This window comes from Cucurbita moschata, unplaced genomic scaffold (assembly GCF_002738365.1).
Source record: "Cucurbita moschata cultivar Rifu unplaced genomic scaffold, Cmos_1.0 Cmo_Scf00033, whole genome shotgun sequence".
In the NCBI taxonomy this organism is placed as follows: Eukaryota; Viridiplantae; Streptophyta; class Magnoliopsida; order Cucurbitales; family Cucurbitaceae; genus Cucurbita; species Cucurbita moschata.
Window position 1 is genome coordinate 1,095,495 of NW_019268549.1, and position 16,012 is coordinate 1,111,506.

The following is a 16,012-nucleotide window of genomic DNA, read 5'->3' on the forward strand; positions in this document are numbered from 1 at the left end:
TTTTTTTTTTTTTTTTTTTTTTTTTTTTTTTTTTTTTTTTTTTTTTTTTTTTTTGTAAAGAAGCCTCGAAAATCAGCAGCTGAGTCCTTTCGCCGCCAAACTTCTGAGGCACGGCCGACGACAGTGTACAGTAGTGTCTACTACACGTCTTCCCCTTTCTTTCCCCCTTTTTATTTATTTATTTTATATACTTACTTGGGGTATTACAATTTTACTACGAGTCATGACTCAAAACGACCATGTTGTGTAGTGTGTATGCATGAAAATTCGAAAAGACATCAACGAAAAGAAAATCATGTATTTCATAAGAAGAAAGTTTTAGCATAAAGAATAAAATCATGACCAAATTCAAAATTGAAAGACATGAATATTTGTGTACAAAAAGAAATACTGGACGGATGCTTGGGACATGTTTGCATATGTGACAATCCAGATCTCTCGAACACGCCCTCTCTTCACTCGAATGCCTCACGCGCCTAAAAAAGGAAAATGTAGCAAGGTGAGTATAAGAGTTATACTCACTAAGCCACCTACTTGTATGCTTTCTACGCATTCTAGGCCTAATAGGTTTTCAAGTGCTTTTCATTGGCTCTAGAACATCTGGTTCTGGTCTTAACCCCTTCAGGATCTTTTGGCTCTCTGTCCTTTCATTTAAACCCTAATTGTTTCTTATGTCGAGATATGAATGACGGGTGTTTCTCTACGAGACGCTATCTCATGCATGGCTATTTGAGACTATATGGTATCTTACCTAGGGGTGTGCTAAGTACCTCCCAGGTCCATGATAGTCCCACCTCATTGGGGGGCATGACCCCTCCCTTATCCCATGCAACTAATTGGTTGTACGACTTGGGTCTTACGTTTTACATGCGAAACGGCTAGAAGCAATGGGTACTGATCAGTAACCCCTAGTCCCCCACGAAGCTATAGACACCATTCACATTACTTGTAGCCTAAGAACACCCCTAAGATGCTTTGTTTGCCGTGGTGATCTGTTATGCTCTTAGGGAAAGGTTTGGTCTAACTTCATTGACTGATCACTTTAACCACAAATCGCTAAACTTATCATAATAATGGGTCATTAAAATTAACTAAGGGTGCAAATATTGGATTTGTAAGGCCCACGTTTTGTGCCCATGGTTATAAAAAAATAAGCTCCAGGGTTCAGTAGAGGAGCCAAACCCTTAGCCAGCTGCCGCTTGCCGCTCTTCCCTCTTTCTATCACTGCTCACCACTCTTCCTTCTTTCTGCTGCCGCCCTTCCTTCCCTCTTTTTCACTTTTCTTCCTTAAGCCGCTGCCACCCAATGCTCACGGTCTCGCAACCGACTGTTTTCCACACCACTCCATTGTTGGGTTTTATGTCCTAAAACTCATAGTTTGTAAACAAAGATATATTCTATTTTCAATAAAGTTATTATTGATGTTTATTCAGAAAAATTTGTTATTGAATAAAGTGAACTTTACGACCATTAATCTAAATCCAATAAACTGAGAACACTCTGGCTATAGTATGATTACTTGAACTATATGTGGAGACATAAAAGTGGATTAAGTCCAAGTATATAGTCAAAATGATCTATAGTATAAGAATAAGGCTGAGTACCTTATTCTGGGGACACTATGGATGCGACCCACTTTTGTATATGATATAAACAATGTGATCACTAAATTGTACATGTGGAGACAGTGAGTGGGGGAGTCCTATGCAATGAGTATTGCATAAGATCGGACCATGAAGAAAATCACTCTCACTTTATAATGTCATTTACTGTTGAGACTGATTTTCTTTTCATTTGATGACCTAGGTAACTCGATCTTAATCCTGAGCTAACCATGAACTCCTGTTCATTCGGAATTATCCTTAGATTTGCATGGGTGAGAGTGGATCGAGTTCGCCGACTCAATAGGCCTCCCATTTCTGGGGTAAGACTGGGGGACATGGGGTGCAAGATGGAATTCGCTCCTACCCACTTTTAAGAGAGGTAGTTTCTTAAGTACTGACTCCAGGTCTTGAACAAGGGGCCCCACCCACTCAATGGCCTGAGAGGGATTCGGTTTACTGGTTGAACCACAAACCAATTGTTCATAAGAGGATCAGTGGGACATAAGAAACAAGAAGTAACTTCAGGGGTAAAACGGCTAATTGACCCAGCTCTAGTTACGAACAACCTATGAAGGATTGACTTACTAATCATGGTTATATCAAATGGACAGAAATATATCTATAATGAGGGGAGTGCAACTACTAGGCTATAGTGGAGTGTCCTAGTAGTTAACGAATGTTGGTTAACAAGGTTAATGAGTTTAACCGGTTAATCTTGGATCGTTGGAGCCCATGATCTATAGGTCCATTAGATTTTTCTGCTAGCTCATATCGGACTAAACCATAGAACAGTGTGACGAGTGAGTTCGAAGTGTTCGAATTCAAATTAGGAAATATGCGTTACATATATACAATATATTTAACCGCATTTTTGTTTTATTTACGAATTAAACAAAAAGAGAGAATATGAAATATTTAAATAAGATTTAAATATCTTAATCAATTATCTGTCGAAATTGATTGGGATTGGCATTTGAATTAATATTAAATATTAATTAAATAGTTTAATTAATCAATTTAATGTTACTTTAATTTGAAATTCATTATTCAAATTAATTGTTGAATTAAAATGAAGAAAGTCAAAATGTTGACTTCTGGAAAAATCCATGTCAGTGGAATTTTGAGGTGTCAAAATTTTGTTTGACCAAACTTGCATGTTTGCCAAATAAACCCCACAAGTTTGAGTGGAATTTTGAGTGTCAAAATTTGGTTAACTCAAACATGCATGCTTGCCACATAATTCCAAACATTTGAGTGGAATTTTAAGTGTCGAAATCTGGTGATCTCATATTTGCATGAACATGCAAACATGACTCTTTAAATAGAGTGATCATGGTACATGAAAGGTCTTCTTCTTGGTGAAAAACCTTGAGAAAAACCTCTCACAAACACTCTCTTCACATATACAAAATCCCTCCAAAGTTTAGTCACTCACCAGATTCCACAATCCTGTTCTAAGGCCGGAGAATAGTGGAGAAGACACTAGTGGTGGTTCGAAACCGGTTCGTGAGGAAAAAGGAGTTTGAACTAGGAAAGTTTTAATACTTATGAACATGTTAGTTTTTTTTACTATAATTGATGTTCTAAAAGTGCCTAAGATCCAAATTGCTTCCGCATGTGTTATATTAATACCATCAATTGGTATCAGAGCAAGTTTTAGGCACTTTATTTACATTAATTTGATCATGGTGGGTACCATTTCATGAATGAAATTTGTGGTTGCTAAAGTGGATGGTTTTGGTTTTGGCATTTTTTTTATGCTTCCATTTGATACAATTATTGTAATAAGCCTAATGTATATGGGCTTTAATGAATGAAGAAAGGTTTGTAATTTTATGGAGTCATTAGAGTCCATTTTAGGTTGTAATTGATCGAAAATGGAAGAGATAGCAAGCTGAACCGAAGAAGATGGAAGAGGCGGTTCGGGTGTTTTTTCTGCCGTTGGGGTCCGATTCAACCTTTTTAAGGGTTGGTTCGCCCAGTTCGTGATCCTCGGGAGCGGCTCAAGTTATTTTTAATTATTAATGTAATAATTTAGTTAATTGCTTGCTTTAAAATGCCAAAACCAACCCACTTTAGTGAGTTTAATTAATTATGCATTATGAATGTATGTTTTAATTAAATAGAAAATGTATTATGTCATATAGATTTAAAATCCCACTATAGGCTAACATGTTTCATGCATTCTAAGTATGTTATAAGTGTTATAATATATAGTATGCATGTTTAGGGTTCCATGAGTGATAGATATGCATGTTTAGGGTTCCATGAGTGATAGATATAAATTGTTATATTATTGCATGGAATGGATGATATATAATTGTTATATATAAAGCATGTTAGATGCATGTTATAGGTTATATAAAGCATGTTAGATTCATTCTTTTCCAAATAAATCCATTATTTTTCGTAACGGCCCTGACCACTACTTATATTTTAAGTCGGGTCGTTACAGTTGGTATCAGAGCCCAGTTATAGAATTCTGTAGACTGCTTACATCGTAAGCCAAAGAGTTGCCCATGACTGAATGACAAACCCTCGTCACTTTCAGGTACGCTTGGCCATAAAATGGAAGAATATGTATTGTCAAATATTGAAATTACATTGGTTATAATGGATGATTTTATGTACGCTTGTAAATCAAAATTAGTGGATAATGCATGTTGCTTAATGTACGAATATGTATTGTCGAGTATTGATATTTTGATTGACTATCATGTGTGGTTTTATGTACTCGTCAGTCATAAAGTAGTGTATAATATACGTTGTATAATACTCAGCTGGAAAAAAAAATGAAATTTTACGAGGTAATTAATTGTAGATTAGGAACGAAACAAGCGAAAGGATGTCTGGCCAAGTAACAAATTGGGGAGGTAAACATGCTCGAAGCGGGCCGGCAAGGGTACAGGAGAACCTTGATATTGAGAGCAAACCATGGCATAGACAAATGGGCAATTGGCACAATTAGTCTACCGAGAGCAAACCTTGATACTCCGTAAGTACCTAATATGACTGTGATGATGGGACTGATGCAATCCATGGCACAAACAAATGGGCAATTGGCACAACTGATCCCGACCTTAGTGTAAAGTGCCAGGCAGATGACCCATCACAACTAAGGGGACGCAGACGCATAAGAAGAAAGCAAGTATTTTCGAGCTTTCAAACGTCGGGACCCCAAAGTATTCGAGGAAAAATCCAAAGATCTTGTTGTAGCTGAATTATGGTTGTCGGCTATTGATGAAATTTTTCGACGCATGAAGTGTTCGGAGGAACATAGATTGAGTTGTGTGGCCTACCTGTTATGCGAAGATGCTAAACTGTGGTGGCAATCAGCCTCCCGGGAGATTGCTGCACATGAGGATGACATCATCTTGACGCAATTTAGAACAGTGTTTCTCCAAAAATACTTCAAACCCGTGGTATGATATAAGAAGCAACGTGAATTTCTAAGCATAGAGTAGCGAAATAGGTTAGTAGAGGAGTATGAACGAGAGTTCATCTGTTGTCCCGTTTTGCCCCAATAATGGTCAATAAAACAGCTGAAAGTGGAATGTTTTGTTATGGGTTTGCGACCCGATGTCCAACGGGCAGTGTCAGCTCACCTTCCACCTGACTATGCAACAACACTCCGACTTGCCGAGACGCTCGACGATAGGGAATATCCAATAGAAGACACCCAAACCCACTTAAACACGTCGGTTGACCAAAAGAGAAAGAGAGAGTAAACGTCACCTACCTCCTCAAAGGTACCTTGACACCAGACCAAGACAAATTTAAACAAAGAGCACATGCAACCAAAGGCTCGCCCGCAGAACACGCCACGTGACACCACGTGACAGACCACGTTGCACGAACTGTGGGAGACATCACCCATGACAGTGCAGGTTAAAGAATATGGTATGTTTAAACTGTCACCAAGAATGCCACGTTGTCGCGGATTGCACCCAAGAGAGAGCAACTTGTACAAATAGACCTCCTGGTAACCAACGAACCTCAAACCCGAGGCCAGTTCCGCAACAAGGGCGAATGTATGCTACCATTCGCGAGGAGGCAGAAAACTCCAACACTGCAGTCACAGGTACACTCTCTATTTTTGGGTACTACGCATGGATCTTTTTGATTCTGGGTCAACCCACTCTTTTATCTCCACTAACCTTGTAAAATACGCAAGAGTAGAAGTTGAACTGCTAGGGTATGAGTTGTCTGTGGGTACCCGCAGGGGTAAGTATGGAAGCCTTCGAGAGGGTAAAAGATTGTCAGTTGTGTGTGTCAAACCACACGATGGGTGTGACGTGATAGTCTTAGATATGGCCAATTTTTACTTCATCTTAGGGATGGAGTGGTTAGCTAAAAATCATGCATCCATTGATTCCTTCAACAAGGAAGTTGTGTTCAGACCTCCTGATCAGCCAAGCTTCAAATTCAAGGGGACTAGGGTGGGAACGGTCTCGAGGATAGTCTCGAGAACCAGGGTGCTTGGGGGATATTAGCTCATGTGGTGGAATTAGGGCGAACCGAGGCGAGCATTAACTCAGTGCCAGTAGTGAGAAAATTCGTCGATATGTTCCCAGAAGATCTCCCAAGCCTACCCTGGAAGCGTGAGGTGGAATTCAAAATTGTACTTGAGCCAGGAACAACCCTTATATCAAGAGCCCCGTACATAATGGCCCTTGCTAAATTGAAAGAAATAAAGTTGCAGCTTCAAGAACTACTAAACAAACACTTTATATGACCAAGTGTGTCTCCTTGGGGAGCCCCAGTGATATTTGTGAAGAAGAAGTTCGGCTCTATGCGCTTGTGCATGGACTATTGGGAACTTAACAAAGTGACAATTAAAAACAAGTATCCTTTACCTCGGATCGACGACCAGTTCGATCAATTGCAAGGAGCATTTGTGTTCTCAAAGATTGACTTACGGTCAGGCTACCATCAGTTGAGGATTAAGGAGAGTTATATCTCAAAGATAGCCTTTCGCACAAGGTATGGACATTACGAGTTTAGGGTAATGTCGTTTGGCTTGACCAAAGCTCCAGCAGCATTTATGGGGTTGATGAACAAAGTGTTTAGAGAATTCCTAGACGACTTCGTGATCGTCTTCATTGATGATATCCTTGTGTATTCCAAGACTAGGGAACAACACGAGGAACATCTCAGGAAAGTGTTGACGAATTCTGAGAATGAAAAGTTGTTTGCAAAGTACTCCAAGTGTGAATTCAGGGCCGAACAAGTGGGATTTCTTGGGCATGTAGTTTCATGAATGGGAATCACCGTAAACCCAACAAAGATTGAAGCGGTGATGAATTGGCCTCGCCCGACCACAGTGACTGAGGTACGAAGTTTCCTTGGTCTAGCAGGGTATTATCGGTGGTTTGTGCAGGATTTCTCCAAATTGCCACCCCCTCACTGAGTTGACCAAGAAAGGAAAGTCGTTCACCTGGAATGATCAGTGCGAGGATAGTTTCCAGGAACTTAAATAGAGTTTAGTAACAGCCCCGATACTTACTGTGCCGTCAAGAGATGGAAGCTTTGTAGTATATAGTGATGCTTCCAAAAGGGGGTTAGGGTGTGTCCTCATGTAACATGGGAAGGTTATCACCTATGCTTCGCGTCAACTAAAAGAATACGAGCGAAACTATCCCACCCACGACCTAGAACTCGCAGTAGTGGTATTTGCACTAAAGATTTGGAGACACTACCTTTATGGAGAAAGGACCTAAATTTTCATAGACCACAAGAGTCTTAAATACTTCTTTACTCAGAAGGAGTTAAACATGAGACAACGCAGGTGGTTGGAGTTGGTTAAAGACTATGATGTGGAGATACACTATCACCCGGGAAAGGCGAATGTGGTAGTTGATGCATTAAGCTGAAAATCAGCACACACGTCTGCTATAATTACCACACAGAAAGCGATCCAGCAGGATCTGGAACGTGCCGGTGTAGCGGTGGTCGTGGGGGAGGTCGCCGCGCAATTGGCCCAGTTAACGATACAACCGACTTTGAGGCAACGTCTTATTTATAAACAACATGGTGATTCAAATTTTGTTGGAAAAAGACGTTTGATAGATATCAATCAAACGGAGGAGTTTCCATTGACAGCCAATGGGGGACTCTTGTACCATGGGCGGTTGTGTGTGCCAAATGAAGAAGAACTGAAAGTAGAAATCCTAACCGAGGCTCACCACTCACCATTTGCCCTACATCCTGACAGTACCAGGATGTATCAGGATTTGAAACAACATTATTGGTGGCAGAATATGAAACGTGATGTGGCCGAGTTTGTGAGTAAGTGTCTGGTTTGTCAACAAGTCAAGCCACAAGGCAGAAGCCAACAGGACTATTACAACCACTTAGTGTACCTGAATGGAAGTGGGAGAACATCGCCATGGACTTTATCGTGGGATTACCAAGGACGGCCAGAGGCTACACAGTTATATGGGTTGTGGTTGATAGACTCACAAAGTCAACTCACTTTCTGCTAGGGAAGTCCACTTATTCCGTGGATAAATGAGCTCAGTTGTACTTGAAGGAAGTAACAAGATTGCACGGGGTACTGGTTCCCACTGTTAGATAGGGATCCCCGTTTCACATCAAAGTTTTGGAAAAGCCTTTAGAAAGCGTTGGGTACATGACTAGAGATTTGTACAGCATTCCACCCACAAATGGATGGGCAAACTGAATGCTAAAACCAAATTCTGGAGGACATGTTACAAGCCTATATGTTGGACTTTGCCGGTAGCTGGGTCACACACTTACATCTCATAGAGTTCGCTTATAACAACAGTTATCAAACGATGTTGGGTATGACAACTTTTGAGGCCTTATACAGGATTAAGTGACGATCTCCAGTGTGTTGGGATGAAGTGGGAGAACGCAAGTTGTTTGGCCCCGACTTAGTGCAAGCAACTAATGAGGTTGTCTAGAAAATAAGGACTAGAATGCGTACAGCCCAAAGCAGGAAAAAGAGTTATGCCGATGTGAGACGAAGGGATTTGGAGTTTGAGGTGGGAGACAAAGTATTCCTTAAGGTGGCTCCCATGAAAGGCGTTCTTAGGTTTGGGCGCAAAGGAAAGTTACGCCCACGCTTCATCGAACCATTTGAGATCTTGGAGCGAGTGGGACAAGTAGCTTACCTGTTGGCCCTACCACCTGTACTCTCAAGAGTCCACAATGTGTTCCATGTATCGATGTTGCGACTATACATATCTGACCCATTGCATGTGATAGATTTCAAACCTCTGCGGTTGGATAAGGGTTTGAACTATGAGGAAGAACTAGTGCAAATTGTGGATAGAGAAGTGAAAACCCTACGTAATCGAGAGATTATGTTGGTCAAGGTATTATGGCGGAATCACCAGCTTAAAGAAGCCACTTGGGAACGAGAAGAGAAAATGGTGAGCAAATACCTTGTGTATTTAAGTGAAGTTTTCGAGGACGAAAGTTTCTTTTTGGGGAAATATTGTAAGGCCCACGTTTTGGGCCCATGGCCCAATAACAAAATAAGAGTTATAAAAAAAATAAGCTCTAGGGTTCAGCAGAGGAGCCGAACCCTTAGCCAGCCGCCGCTCACCGCTCTTCCCTTTTTCTACCGCCACTCATCGCTTTCCTTCTTTCTGCCGCCGCCTGCCGCCCTTCATTCCCTCTTTTTCACTTTTCTTCCTTAAGCCGCTACCACCCAACGCTCATGGTCCCGCAACCGACTGTTTCCCACACCACTCCATGCCCCTTCCCACATTAGAAAACCCCCGTTAATCACCTACATTGCCGCCGCGAGGGAACGCCATCGTCGTTGTCAGATCCGACATTAAGAGAATTAAACGCAACAAAGATTCAACGCCTACGTAGGAAGAAGGCTCAGTTCGAGGGGAGTAAGACCATCGTTGATTAGGAAAGGCCAAGAAAGTAGCTCCTCAGGTAAGGGACACGCCTATTGAAACTAAACGTTTTCTTTTTTTGAAAAATGGGTCGAATAGAATTGTCCTATGGCTAGGTGTTGTGTAATCTGATTGCCTAGTGTAATCTGATCGCTGTGTGTTTAATTGATCGCTGTTTGTGTAATCTGATTGCTGTTTGTGTTATCTGATTGCTGTGTGTGTAATCTGATTGCTGTGTGTAATTTGATCGTTGTGTGTAATTGTGTGTAATCTGATTGTTGTGTAATTTAATTGTGGTATAATATGGTTAGGTTGTGTAGTATGGATAGGTTTCTATTGCCAACATATTGTGCTTGTAGGTAACCACGGTTAAGGGATTTGTGGCAATTGTTACACGCTATGTGTTTCGGGTCACTAGCCACCAATAGTCACCTCTGGGGTGATTCTAGAAAACGACTATCCAGGTAAGAGTTACGTGTTTCGGGTAACCAGCCGTTGATAGTCAATGAGAGGAAATAAGGAGGTGAGGTCCTTGTGGTAATGGTTACACACTGTGTGTTTCAGGTAACCAACTAGAAATAACCATTTTTAGGAGTAAAGGTGGCGTTGAGGTTGTGGTGGCAATAATCACCTGTTTGGTTGATCGCCTTATGAGGATTTATATGTTAGACCCTAATAGGGGAGTTCCTTACTGAGTGTTTTTATACTCATCCTGTTTTTCAAATGATTTTTTAGGTGAAGCTGTGGCACGGAGGTGACGAGTAGGATGCCAATGTCAGTCACGGGGCGATTCAAGGATTTTTATCTTTTTTTTTTTTTGTAGTCTTATTTTGTGGGGGAGACGTTTTCGCACTTTTGTTATTAATTTAAACTATGTTGTGGATGCCTAGTTTGTGGGAACTAGGCGGTCACACCAGATTTCTTTTTTATTTGAAATTTCCTACTTTGTTTTGAATATCTTTAGGCGGCATTGTTTTTTTAAATTTTAAAGTGGTACCCCGCACTTGATTTCTAATAAATGATCGTTTTGCATGGTTTTCATTCTTTTCCAAATAAATCACATTATTTTTCGTAACGGCCCTGACCTTTACTTATATATTAAGTCGGGTCGTTACATGATTATCTAGAATCAACATATATAATTCATGCAGAATATACATAGATGCTCAACGGGATGATAACATCCACCCACACCTGGAGCATAGAGTTCACAATTTCCCATCCTCCTTTTAGCATAAATTAAACACAAACATACATATATAGCATAAGCATAAAACATGAATACATTCAACTTCACATTATGCATCCCTACTCATATTACCTAAAATCATTTCCTCGAAAAACTATCACGTAGGGTGAAATTACTAGCATGCATGCATCCAAACGATCCCTATAAGTATTTCTTCATAAAAATTCGTACAGTGACTTACATGGTTTGTGAGCTAATAAACTTAGGCTAGTAGAACAAGTTACCAACTTATTTAGTAACTTTAATAGAATTGTTAGTAGACTTAGTAGAATAAGTTATTAACTTATGGAGCAACTATAGCAGAATTGGTAATAGTTTACAAATTGTGGACCATGCTTTGTGGTTATGGACCAAGCTTTGTGCTTTAATGTAGAAGATTGTTAGTGGTCCTTGACTTGAGGAGGAAATTGAAGTTAGTGTTTTCTCCCTACTCATGAGATGCTTTATTCACACCAAAGAAGAGAATTGAAAGTTTCCTTGTTCCAAAATATCTCTCCCCTCAAATTGTTCTTTTTATTCACTTTATTTGTTTTGACATATTTTGATTGTGGGCCAATTCCAACACTTGGTATCAGAGCGAGGATGTCGAAACAAATACCGTCACCATACAAAGTCATCGGAGGAGAAGTGACAATGATAAAGAATGAAAAGGAGGGGAGTGTAATGCTCTAGTGTCCGTTAATCACAAAGAGTAACTATGCAACATGGTCGATAAAGATGTGTGTCAACTTACCGACACAAGGCGTGTGGGACGCAAGCAAGCATGGTGATGTTGAGGAGCATAAGGATAGGATGACTCTTGCCGCAATCTACCAAGCAGTCTTGGCAGAGAAAGACTCAGCAAAGGCAGCGTGGGAAACACTGCAAACAATGAATGTGGGTGTGGAACGTGTCAAGCAAGCAAAGGTGCAGACTGTTGGCTTCTGGCAATCGAGAGGAAATCGTCAACGGAGTAAAAAACGGCCGAAGGAAAACTTCTTTGAAGAAAAAAATAAAGCAAAACAAAGGGAGAGAGAATATTTGTGTTAAAGACCCGATCATTGTTATTTTCATTCAGTTGACCTGTTTAAATAACTAACCTATCCTAAAATTAGGGCACAAATCTTGGTCCAAAAGTGTTTAAATAACTAACCTATCCTAAAATTAGCAGTAGTGGCACAAATCTTTGTCCAAAAGTTGCCAAAATGGCCAGGTAAGCGTTAAGTAAGATATAAAAAAAAAAAAACTAACTCGACATGTGTGAATAACCTCTGAAAACCATAGCTTTTATTTAACAATCTCCTCCTAGAAGCTGTTGACTTTTGACAATCACGAGGAAGTCGTTGATGGACTAAAAATGGCTGAAGGAATTTTGTTGGAAGAAAGTAAATAACGAAAAAATAACAGAAAGAAAATACGCGTGGAAGACGTTTGTCATTCAATTATCATATTTAAGTAACAACCAACCCTAAAAATAGAAAAGAAATTAATGTCCTCCCTCTCAACCTCTCGACGTGTCTATTCCACTTACTTAATTTGTGTGGCTTAATCTAAGAAATAGGGATGACTCTAACAACAAAATAGGAAAGGTTTAACTAAACAGGAGGGATTTATCTAATAATCTCCTCTTAAAACCCTATCATATATCTACCTTATTATTCGAACTCCAATCTTCGAGCTTGCGCACCGCCAGTCTAGGTGGTTCACCTCTTTCCAGTAGGTCTTCCATCCTTCGGTAGGCCCATCATCGTGATCGGCATCGAGCGTTGAATCTGCAGTACGAGGTGTTGCAAACTCCACTAGATTAGGGAGTGTAGTTGGAGTTGGGGTTGGGGTTGGCGTAGGCATGCTGGTGCAGCTGCTGGTGGAGGTGACAGTTCCCGATACTGCGCTCGTCCTTCTCCAAGCTCGGTGATGAGGTACTCTACCGTGAATTGATTTGAGTTTTGGTCTACCTCGGTCACGTCGTTCCACTGCCAGAAGGTGATCTCGCCAAAGATGACGTCACGTGACACGTGAGCTTGCCCCTCCGTAGGATCATAGAACCTATGTCTTTCTTCCAGGTTCGTAGCCGATGAAGATGACCTTCAGACCTCTGGGATTGAGCTTGACGAGGTAGGGACATGGGTCCTTCATGTATGCAACGCAGCCGAACACTCGGAGATGACGTATCTCTGGCTTCTTGTTGTACCAGACCTCGTGTGGCGTCTTCCTATCGAGGTGAGCTTGCATATCCACAGGATCATAGAACCTGTATGTCTTGCTTCGGGGTTCGTAGCTGATGAAGACGATCTTCAGGTCTCTGGGATCGAGCTTGGTGGGGACGCGCGTCCTTCATGTATGCGACTCAGCTAAACACTCGGAGATGATGTACCGCTGGCTTCTTATTGTACCAAGCCTCATGTGGCGTCTTCTCGTTGAGGCTTTGCGTTGGCAACCAATTGAGGAGGTAGATGGCCATCATTACCACCTCTCCTCAGAACCTCCCGGGCATCCCGCCCGTCAACAGCAATGACCATGCGTCCCGACGATGGTCTGATTTTGGCGCTCCACCACCCCGTTTTGTTGGGGGGAGTAGGACGCCATTAGGTGATGTTGTATCCCAAGCTTGTCGCAGTACTCTTACTGAAGCTCACTGAGGTGAATTCTCCACCTCGGTCTGTGCACAACACTCGCATCTTCTTCCCGCATTCGGCCTGTGCTTTCGCTTGAATGCTCTTGATCGCCTCACTTTTCTCTTACAACAAGATCAGCCACATGAAGCGGCTTGTGTCATCAACGACCAGGAGGAAAAGGGTCTTGTCGCCTGGGGTTTTCGGCTTGATGGGCTCGTAGATATCTTCGTGCACAAGCTCCAACAGCTCACTGGGGTGGTAGGATGCTTGAGACGGAAAGGGGGTTGCGCCTCTGCTTGCCGATGAGACACCCGTCGCACAACCTGTTCACGCCTTCGATTCTCGACAAACATTGCACCATCTTCTCCTTATATAATTTTAGTAGAGCACGAAAGTACAGGTACCCGTACCTTGTATGCCACCTCCAAGATACTTCTTCGGTCCTGGCCGAGAGGCTGACTGGTTTGCTCTATCTCCAACTGCAGGATGTAAAGACGGTTTGCCATGCATCGAATTTGTGTGAGCAGCCGTCGTCAATCATTGCGGATCTTGAGTAGTCCACGCTCGATGGAAATGTGGCAGCCGACCTCATCGAGTTTACCCAGGGTCACAAGGTTAGCCTTGAGCCTCGGGATGAAGTAGAGGTCAGGTCAGCTTGTGGTGCTCGCCTCCTTTGCCGATGAACAGGATGGTGTCACGCCCTATGATGGAGCAGTCGTCGAATTTCACCGTCCCACGAATCCCCAGTTTGAGAACTGGATCAGCCCGTCATCAGTCAACTCCTTCTTTTCGCGTGTGTGCTTGCGAGATTTTCATGACTTCTTACTGCCTTTGCGGCTAGATCAACAAGACCCACTTGTTGTAGTTGGACCTCGTCAGCTTCGGGTACTGCACAGAGGCAGTCGTCTCCTTGATCACTCGCTCGACGACAACTCGACGACCACTTGTTGACTTCTAACAATCGCGAGGAAATCGTCGACGGAATAAAAACGGCTAAAGAAAATTTGTTGGAAGAAAGAAAATAACGAAAAAATAACCGAGAAAGAAAATATGCGCTGAAGACCCGATTTTGTTTGTCATTCAATTATCATATTTAAATAACAACCTATCTTATAAATAGAAAAGAAAATGGCAACTGAATTAATGCTCTCCCTCTCGACGTGACTATTCCACTCACTTAATTTGTGTGGGAAATTTGTCATTCAATTATCATATTTAAATAACAATCTATCCTAAAATAGAAAAGAAAATGGCAACTAAATTAATGCCCTCCCGTCGACCTGCTATTCCATTCACTTAATTTGTGTGGCTTAATTGAAGAAATAGGGATCACTCTAACAACAAAATAAGAAAGGTTAACTAAACGATTGGGATATATCTAACAATATCTGAAGTCAACAAGTGGTATTAGGGTCTCGTTTATTCCATAGGTGGTATATAATTGCAAAGGAGTCGGCTTTATCAAAAGTCAAGTTGACCTAACAACACATAGGTCTTAGGTTTAAGTAGAAGAAAATGCAAAGCGTGAAAATGCACACATCATGGGCTCCATCTCAAGTAGGCTCGTCACTCCTCCACGCCGCCACTGAGTACTGGCTTCTCCACCATCCGCTTCCTAGGAGCACGAGTGACGGAATTGAATGGAAAAGTCGTAGAAATCGACGCAATGGGCAACCGCCTAGATGGGTTGCCAATCGCAGAACTGATGTTTCGAGTGACCTCGCTCGAAAAAAGAGTTGCTCCAACGAGCAGCCCAAGATCGTCTGATAGCCCCAATAGCTTTGTCGCGCACAAGGAGGAACGTGACTAAGAGTTCGACGTGCTACAAAATACAATGATGAGTTTGTTTAGTGGATTACTGACAAATTCAGAACAACAATCGATGCAAACCAAGAAAAGATGGTCGTCATGAACACCCGAATTGGGGTGACCATGAAAGCCGTTGAGAATGTCACGGCTGGGCAAACTAATACAGGATCCAACAAATCAACAAATTGAAGTTCCCAGACCCCAGACCTTTCAAAGGGAACCGGGCCGCCAAAAAGTTGGAGAACTTCATCTTTGATGTCAAACAGTACTTCAAAGCCACAACGGCTTGTACCGACGACATAAAAGTGACAATACCTGAAAACGTAAAACATCTAGCAATGGAAAAACTATGTCGAACAGTACTTCAAAGCCACAACGGCGTGTACCGACGCATAAAAGTGACAGTGCCCAAAAACGTAGAACATCTAGCAATGGAAAAACTATGTCGAACAGTACTTCAAAGCCACAACGGCTTGTACCGACAACATAAAAGTGATAGTAGCCTCAATGTATCTCATAGACGATGTAAAACTTTGATGGCGTACGAAGGTGCAAGACATCGAGAATGAATTGTGCACCATCGACTCGTGGGAAGACCTCAAGAGGGACCAATTCTTCCCCGAAAATGTAGAACATCTAGCAATGGAAAAACTAATAGCCCTAAATCAAACTGGAAGCATAAGGGGCTATGTTAGGCAATTCTCGACCCTGATGCTAGATATCAGGGGCACATCAGAGAAGGACAAGGTATACTTCTTAATACATGGGTTACAACCGTAGGCCAAAACAAAAATACACGAGAAAAAGGTCCAAGACCTAGCTACCGCAATTGCCAGCGCCAAGAGACTCCTAGACTTTGGAAACAAAGCGGGTTACCAA